The 8,133-nt window shown below is 38.3% G+C and overlaps 1 pseudogene; it reads left to right on the top strand.

Moving 5' to 3' along the window:
* Window positions 1–5,531: 5,531 nt before the first annotated feature.
* On the top strand, window positions 5,532–6,483 carry LOC140846297 (olfactory receptor 14K1-like; annotated as a pseudogene).
* The last annotated feature ends 1,650 nt before the right edge of the window (window positions 6,484–8,133 follow it).

An 8,133-nucleotide genomic window follows, 5' to 3' on the forward strand; every position in this document is an offset into this window, starting at 1 on the left:
AAAATCAATGAGGCATTTGGTGGTTCAACATCTTAAAAACCCTAAGTCAGAGGACTGTGTCTCTCAATGTCCTTCTCCACTGAAGCTTAACTGAGATTGTCAGACTCAATCTAAAGGTTATGGGACTCAGACCTACATTTAAATTGTTGGATGCTTTAGAAGCAAATGAGTATCTTAGGATTCAATAGCCATACACATATTAGAAATATTTGAAAGTTTGCAGAAAAGTTTTTTCTAATGAAACGCAGTGGGATCTCATCTTTTGTGTCACTGGAGGAAAGCGTGGTGGCGTCAGCCCTCCAATCTGGGTTGGGAGTTAATGGCAGGTTCTGCAAGGACTTAGAATCTGAGAAATGAAATGTAAGTGCAACTAAATGTCTAAACCATAGAGTCTATGAAGGTCCTCTCATACTTGCTCAAAATCTCTCATCCTTTCCTGGGGAAATAATTGCCTGAGACACAGCACATGAAGGACACATGTTTCCCCTAGAAGTTGGATTCTTCAAAAAGGAAATAAACGCTGATATGTGGAGGACAGAGAAGCCCAGTCAAAATCATTGTGAGTTTGAATGGCACGGGTATAACTTGAAACAGCAATCTGGAAGCACTTGGGAAAATTTTTGCTGTGCTCTAGCTTTTCCTATTTCTTGAAAATAAGAGCTTTCACTTTAATAAAAATTGATGAGAAGCCCCAAATTATTTAGCTGTTTCATTTTTACCTCCTTGTTTCTTCACTAAAATTATTTGAAATCTAAACATATTTGGGAAAATGTTCTTTCCCAAATTTTCTTTAAGTGTTGTTCTTACTGATCTACTGGATAATGCAAACATTACCATGATTATAGACCCTAAGCAATTACTTTTGATATATTTTTAAATGAAACATAGTTAATAATAGTATTGGTTTTAATTATACAACTAGTGATTTGACAGTTACCTCCATTATTAAATACTCACCGCAACTAGTGCACTTACTGGCAACATAGAAGGATGTTCAGAACTATGAAGCAGGTTTTCTCTTCTGTACTCTCACCCCCGTGACTACTTTACAGTATGAGTGTGATTTTGTGCCTTTTGTCTCCTTCACCCGTTTCACTCACCCACTCCAAACCCTCCCCATGGTAACCACTTGTCACTTCTCAGTGTGGATCAGTCTATGACTGTTTTTCATTTTGTTTTGCTTTTAGATTCCATATAAAAGTGAACTCATATGGCGTTTCTCTTTCTCCACCTGGCATATAAGCAATAACTTTTCTCCCTCTCCTTTTAATTTTCCCATCCCCACCCTCTGTTTCTGCTCAAGGGGCAGATATGGTGTTCACACGATGTTGAAACAGTGCAGGCACAGCTACACTGGGCCCTCCTTGATCTTTGGGACTCCTTGGAGAAGGTCAGCTGGGACACAGCCCGTAGGCTACTTACTACTCAGGTACGTGGAATTGCTGTGGACAAGTGTCTCAACATGACGTGTCTCGGAGCTTTATGATATTGATATTGTCTTCAGTGCAAAGCACTCAAAAGGGAGAGAAAATCCATTATCAAAGGCAGACACTGTGGGGATTAGTGGAGCTTTAAAGGATGCTCTCTGGGTGACTTACCCTGTCCATCCCTAAAGCACACAGGCTGAGCCGAAACCATGATGGGTGATCCGCTAGTTTTGGACCAGCTCTCAGGGAAAGCAGACAGGGTTTAAAGATTTATTTCTCCAGCAGGTGAAACAGCAGAGTCTTTAAAAGTTGAGGTGTGTGATCTAGCTCATGTTGACTTATGAATTTTGAGTTAGGCTTTTTAATACTTTCCTAAAAGCAGGTCAATGCTGTCTTTCCATTACAAAGGTATCCAAAGTTTGGAAAAAAAACCATGAAAATGTCGTTTTCTTTTTTTTTATTTTTTATTGAAGTACCATTGATATACAATCATATTGGTTTATTGGTTTCAAATATACAACACAGTGGTTCACCAGTTACCCACATTAGTAAATCCTCATCCCCAGCGCAGTTACTGTCTGTCAACAAACAAAGATGTTACAGAATCAATAGCTATATTCTCCACACTGTACTACCGTCCCAGCGACCAACTGACATCATGATTGAAAATTTTGTGTCCCCTTTTCCCTCCCATCCTCCATACCCACCGACCCCAAATGCTCCCCCATGGTCACCACCAGTCACTTCTCAGTGTCTATGAGTCTACTGCTATTTTGTTCCTTCTGTTTCACTTTGTTTTTATATTCCACAAATAAGTGAAATCATATGGTATTTGTCTTTCTCTGCCTGACTTATGTCACTGCACATATTACTCACTAGATCCATCCATGTTGTTGCAAATGTAAATTGTCATTTTCTTATGAGCCCTTTAAATTTGAAAACACTTGTAATTTTACTCTGGAAATTACCAGTACTGGAGAGCATGGATTCTATAAAAGTGCAAAATAGGTGTGCTCACACAGAAAAGCTCAATTTGCCCTTGCTGACCCCTCTCAGTGTATGGATACAGGAAAAAAAATGGCAATGTATATTGAAATGATCGTATGTTTCAGAGATTACTATTATTTTCTTCCCTTCTGTTCTGGATGGAAAGTTGCTTTTTCTCCCTAAATGTCTTCCGTGCTTTCCAATGCTTTTTGTTCCTACTCTCCTTTATTCTCTCAAAATATTGTGCTTCTCTCTACCTCCCTCCTAATCATCCATTTTATTACTGTCTTTCACTTTCTTTATTCTCAATCTATTCTTTTATCCTCTCTCTGTCTTTTCCCTTTACAATCTTAATTTGTACCTTTAAGTTTATGAGTAGTGTATTCAATTCTCAAGAAAAATAATTGTAATTCCCACTGCTCAGTTATAATTCACCACTCCATTTTTGAAACCACCTTCCTTCTCATACTCTCACCACTGAAATTGTTCCCAAAGTTTGGTGAATACTCTGCAGGTTAGCCATAAATCATAAATTTTATATGTATCTGTATTATAAGATTCTGGGAAGTGGAACTTATGCTGAGAGAAAAACTGGATGCAGAAAATGTATATAAATCTGATTCATTATATCTGAAATAATGAGGGCTTTTTTTCACTTGACTCCATGTCTGTTATACCTTGGTCTGATTCACAAGGCATACATTCTGGACAGTGCTGGGAGGAACATGTGAAGAGCATGTGTGTGTGTGGAGGGTGCATGTGGTGTTTGTACATGTTGTGTGCTATGTGTGTGTTGGTGTGGGTTTGACAGATGCTCTGCATGTCCTGATTAAGTTCTTCATCTTTAACTTCTTATCTATTTTAATCTTCCAGATTTAAATCATATTTAATTTCACTTTCTCACTGCCTTTGCCCTTTGATTTCTCTCCCCTCTATTTTACCTAAAAATAAAATAAATCAAATGCCTAATGTTTTGTATCAGGTGTTCACTTTCATGTAATTTATTCAACTTTCTGTTATTTATTATCTTTGAAAATAAAACATGAAACCAGAATATTCAAAAAATAAAAGCTTATAAATGGTCTTGGGAGAAAAGGCCTCTCCTTGTTTAAAGTCCATGGGGGTGAAAGAAATTTTCAGTCTGTTAGATATTTTTAATCATTTAATATTTATATGAACTTATTTTTGCATTAAAATATGACTATTTATTCTCCATTAGTACACTAGGTATTTGAAATTAGGTAACTTCAATACATTTTCTTATAAGATGAAAATAGAAAACATTAACGTCTTTTGGTTTTGTAAATTTAACCTATGCTAGATGACTTGCATTAGACAATGTTAAAGGAAAATTTCATTATAAAATCTTAATAATTGTGTTTGATTGCAGAAAATATTACTAATTATTTCTGATTTTGAAACTGGTAAATACAGATTTCATGTTAAAACCATTGATTTTATTAATAAAAAAAAGTCCACATTGTAAGCAATAAGCTGAACTGATCAGATCACATGTATATGCTCTAGTTTATAGTTTTGGGAATTTCAGATTAACAGAATATCAACAAAATGGAACTTGCAAAAATTTGAGAAACCATTACTTTGAAAGGTGTAGAAGACAAGGAACCATCCATAGAAAAACACCTAATTTTCCAGGCGTAGAGAAGAAATACCAAGGAAAGCAGAATGGAAAATGCAAATTTGACAATCCATCATGTACAAAATCAATAATTGTTGCTTTTGTTCCAGGCGTAAAAACACTGTGTTAGCCGTGGTGTACGCAGATAATCAAGACACTGAAATAAAAGTGAATGAGAATCTTCCCATTGGCAGAAGAATCTAAGGATACTAATTATGAATTCCCACTACCTTTACATTTTAGGAGAAACTGCTTGGTGTGGCGGCATGGCGTGCAAACGCAGCCACTGGGGAGCTGAGCAGTGACACAGAGGAGATGGGCTCAGGGCCCGAGCCTCCTGAGAAGCCTGAACGAGGAAAAGGACAGGCCACCCGGGACGCTCCCGCGGGCGGAGACCGAGGCCGCACAGTGTCTCTCTGTAAAGCACAGCCAAAGCCTGGGCACCAAAGGTTGGGTTTCATGCACACAGGTTAAGGAAGAATACTTATTCTTAAACTTACATTGTCCACTGAAAAAGCCACATATATTGGGGAAGAAACGAGGTTGGTAGGGAAATGAATTGTCATTGAAGTGATGCTAAAGTGAAGTCAAAGAGAGTCCCTAAAGAAAAGGACGATCTGAAGGAGGAAAGCATGATCCCCGCCTCCCCCATTTAACGTTAAGTGCATGATCTTGGATGACAAACCTGTGTGTCTTTAAGAGAGGAGGACGCTCTGCTTCTCTCATTAGATGCAGGTGACATCCCTAATATTTGGTGGTTCTTGGTGTTAATTAAATGCTTCCTAGTGTTACATGCTAAATACTTGGCTTATAGTCTTAAATTTTGCTCTTTTTAAGAAAACATGGCACTGTACAATCTTAAATCAATTAGTCAAAATGTCAAAAGTATCTTTCTAATTTTTCTGGTACAGTATATATCTGCACTAAAGGAACATAAATTTCTATAATGACATTTTCATCAGAGAGTTAACAATTTTATGAAAAATGGGGAACAATTTTAATGTTCTTCAATGGGAAGTAGATAATAAATTGGAGTATCTTCTGAATGATTAAACAGAATAAAATATGCAGGAAAGAGAAAATTCATTATGATATCTAATACACACCAAAATTTACAACAAATAAGATAACATTGATGCATAACAAATATGTACTCTATACAATTACTGTTACATAGCTAATCCTGCAATTCCACTAGAAATAAACTTTTAAAATCATTTCAAGTAATAATGAGGGAATTGGAGTTCTTTTCTTCTTCCACAATAAATTTAAGCCCAGTTATATTGGGCTGTTCTACCCATAATTGTTTTGTACCTAAGTCGGCTCTGTATATGAATATCTTGGCATTTTAAAACTTTCCATTTAACCCATTGTAGTGAAGTATACATGCTTCAAAATAAAGAAGCAAATGATTTCTTAATTTGTTATATTAATATAACTTTCTTATTTACTCAACAGGTGGCTTATAATTTTAAAACATGATGAATCAGACAGTAATGATGGAATTCGTGCTTGTGACTTTTACTGGGAGCCAGATGCTGTTAAGGCTGCGTGCTGCGCTCTTCTCAGTGATCTACCTGGTGGCCGTGTTGGAGAATTTAATTATCATCCTCCTCACAATTCTGGACAAACACCTCCACACACCAATGTACTTTCTTCTCAGGCATTTGTCCTGCTTAGATCTGAGTCTCATTTCTGCCACAGTCCCCAAATCTGTCCTCAGCACCCTCACCTTGACTGACTCTGTATCTTTCCTAGGATGTGTGGTACAGCTCTTCCTGGTGGTGCTGATGACCGGGTCAGAGATAGGCATCCTCACTGCAATGTCTTAGGACCGCTATGTCGCTATCTGCCGCCCTTTGCATTATGAGTCTGTCATGAACAAAGGAGTTTGTGTCCAGTTGATGGCAGTGTCCAGTGTCCTGGCTCAGTGGAGTGGCCTTGGGAATCTTGTACGCAGCTGGGACATTCTCTCTGAATTTCTGTGGGTCCAATAAGATCCATCAGTTTTTCTGTGATGTTCCTGCCTTGTTAAAGCTCAGTTGTTCTGAAGAACATGCAACTTTTAAGCTCAGCATGGCTATTGGGGTCTGCTATGCATTTTCATGCTTGGTATGAATTGTTGTTTCCTATGTGTATATATTTTCCACTGTGTTAAATATTCCAGCAAGAGAGAAGCAGTCCAAAGCCTTCTCCACCTGCCTGCGTCACCTCATTGCTGTGAGTGCATTCCTTCTAACAGGCGCTGTGGCGTACTTGAAGCCAGCCGCCAATGAGCCTTCTCTCCTAGACTTGCTGGTGTCTGTGTTCTATTCGGTTGTACCCCCAACCTTGAACCCTCTTATATACTGTTTGAGGAACAAGGACATTAAATCAGCTCTAGGTAAAGTCCTGTGGAATGTGAGAAGCAGTGGAGTAAAGGAAAAATGACCTAATTTGAAGTTAGGAAATAGGAAGTCCTTTTCTGTTTTGCCATTAACTAGTTGTTTGAAATTATTTGTATTAGAGATTAATCTATCACTGAGTCCTGTTGGTGATAGCCTCAGGTGGTCAGTTTTAGTAGATATTGTCTTCCCTTATACTTTTTCACTTGATATCTTTTAACTATATAGATATCAGGAGGGCTTTCCTCTTACATCTGACTTTGGTTCTTGTTCTGATCTGTATAAACATGATATTTGTATGTGGTTATTACTCTTCCCACACTATCATCTTCTTGGCATTTTTCTTATTTAGCTTGCTAGAGAGAATTATGAATACATTATGCATTTCCCAATCTCTAAACCCTTGTACATAGCTGATGAAAATAGTTTAAATATCTCTGCTAGGGAGTCCCATACATGTAGTAACAGAAAACTCCTACAGCTCTTCTAAGGGGCACATTGCTACAACCACAGCAAGTGGTGTCTGTGATGCCTGTGTGAGAAGCCCATGCATTAACTCTCTGTCTTCACAGAGCATGTCCTATTTCTGAGCATGTGCTAGTCATGTCATAACTCCCTCTTTAACATAGTCCTGATCAAGGGTTAAATTATTTCAAATGCATAATAAATATAAGTATACATTTTTTAGGAAAGTAAACATTACATTGAAGGAATATATCAATTTTCTGTTCAGTGCCTATTATAAAAACTTTGAAATATGAAAAAGTTTATCTGAGAATCAGGTACATGTTATAATGACTCAATTTTGGGGAGAAATCACAACCAGTATGTGGTAAGTCACACTAATTTACCTATACAGACCCTGACAAATGCAACCAAAACTTCAAGTGGAGGAGGAAAAGGAGAAGCAGTAGTGTAATGTAGAAGAATCAAGTCGGTTTCATACGGTTGTCCTCACAGGACACAGAACTATGACAAGTCACTGGTCCTCTGGTGGTGCAGGGCGACAGTCGGGCAGAGCATCGCCGCGACAGCCGGACCATGCAGCCCTTTGTCTAGCGTCGTGGTCCTCCTTTGCCTGCTTCAAGGAGCTTCCGCTGTGATAGACTGTCCTGCATCCCCTGGGAACCTGGCTCAGCTGTGGGAGCCCCGCAGACCTGCACAGCACTTCCCCTCCACGCCTTCCTACTCCGTTTCCCCGAAACATCACAGTCACAGGGAACATTCAGATGTAAATGAGTGGAAATAGTGCCCCCACCTCAGTTCAGGGAGGTCTTTTGAATCTGAAAAAAGAAAGTGTGGTCCTCATAAATGGAAGCAAAATATGCCCAGTGCTTTCAGAAAGCTTCTCCGTAGATTCCATGGGCCTATAGAACATTCTGAATTTGTTATGGTGTAAACATATTTGTTTATTATTTTCTGACATAGTAAAACACTTACCTAAAGGACTCCACAAGCAGGTAATTAAGTCAAATATCCAATACTAGTCATTTGACTGCGTCTCCAAGGAATGTAGGTTCCCACTGACTGTGGTCTAAATTCCAGATGATGACCAATACGATAATATTTAACAAGACTGCAAATATTTGCATTTTTAATTAAATTTGGGAGGCTCATGTGTGGCAATACTGGTTTGTGTTGGCATAACTTGAAGATCATGCCAGCAAAAAGGACATGACAGAGACCAAAAATTGCA

Source organism: Manis javanica, chromosome 14 (assembly GCF_040802235.1).
Source record: "Manis javanica isolate MJ-LG chromosome 14, MJ_LKY, whole genome shotgun sequence".
Taxonomy (NCBI): Eukaryota; Metazoa; Chordata; class Mammalia; order Pholidota; family Manidae; genus Manis; species Manis javanica.